The sequence below is a fragment of the Balearica regulorum genome, unplaced genomic scaffold, assembly GCF_011004875.1.
Source record: "Balearica regulorum gibbericeps isolate bBalReg1 unplaced genomic scaffold, bBalReg1.pri scaffold_99_arrow_ctg1, whole genome shotgun sequence".
In the NCBI taxonomy this organism is placed as follows: Eukaryota; Metazoa; Chordata; class Aves; order Gruiformes; family Gruidae; genus Balearica; species Balearica regulorum.
In genome coordinates, this window is record NW_022679094.1 from 27,567 (window position 1) to 28,778 (window position 1,212).

The 1,212-nt window shown below is 54.3% G+C and overlaps 1 pseudogene; it reads left to right on the forward strand.

The window, feature by feature from the left end:
• Window positions 1-975, forward strand: LOC142599869 (olfactory receptor 14J1-like; annotated as a pseudogene).
• Window positions 976-1,212: the final 237 nt, after the last annotated feature.

The window sequence follows — 1,212 nt, forward strand, 5'->3', positions numbered from 1 at the left end:
CCTTTCCTCCACGCATAGCCCCCATGCCCAGAGGCAGCAGATGTCCAACGGCAGCTCCATCACCCAGTTCCTCCTCCTGGCCTTTGCAGACACACGGCAGCTGCAGCTCTTGCACTTCTGGCTCTTCCTGGGCATCTACCTGGCTGCCCTCCTGGGCAACGGCCTCATCATCACCACCATAGCCTGCGACCACCGCCTCCACACCCCCATGTACTTCTTCCTCATCAACCTCGCCATCCTGGACCTGGGCTCCATCTCCACCACTCTTCCCAAATCCATGGCCAATTCCCTCTGGGACACCAGGGACATCTCCTACTTGGGATGTGCTGCACAGCTCTTTTTCTTTGCCTTCTTGGTTGGAGCAGAGTTTTCTCTTCTCACCGTCATGGCCTACGACCGCTACGTTGCCATCTGCCACCCCCTGCACTACGGGACCCTCCTGGGCAGCAGAGCTTGTGTCCACATGGCAGCAGCTGCCTGGGGCAGTGGGTTTCTCAATGCTCTGCTGCACACGGCCAATACATTTTCCATACCCCTCTGCCAGGGCAATGCTGTGGGACAGTTCTTCTGTGAAATCCCCCAGATCCTCAAGCTCTCCTGCTCACATTACTACCTCAGGGAAGTTGGGCTTCTTGAGTTTAGCCTTTCTTTAGTATTTGGTGTTTTGTGTTCATTGTGGTGTCCTATGTGCAGATCTTCAGGGCCGTGCTGAGGATCCCCTCGGAGCAGGGACGGCACAAAGCCTTTTCCACGTGCCTCCCTCACCTGGCCGTGGTCTCCCTGTTCATCAGCACTGGCATGTTTACCTACCTGAAGCCCCCCTCCACGTCCTCCCCATCCCTGGATCTGGTGGTGGCAGTTCTGTACTCGGTGGTGCCTCCAGCAGTGAACCCCCTCATCTACAGCATGAGGAACATGGAACTCAAGAACGCCCTGAGGAACATGATTCTAGTAGTAACATTTCAGCAGCAGTAACCTGTCCATCTCACTTCACAGCTTTTCTCCAATTTCTGTCAGGCAACTTGTGTCTTTTGGGCATTGTGTGGTTATAATTGTGTTTGTTCAGACGTGTTTGCTTTCATCCTGCTTCTCAGGAGGATGAACCCAGTCTGATCCAAAGGCCCTCTGTGAATGAGTCTGTCACTACGCTAACGCTGGCCTCCTTTGTGGAATTTCTGTAAAAAGGGGGATTTCCTCAGGGCAGAGTGTCAG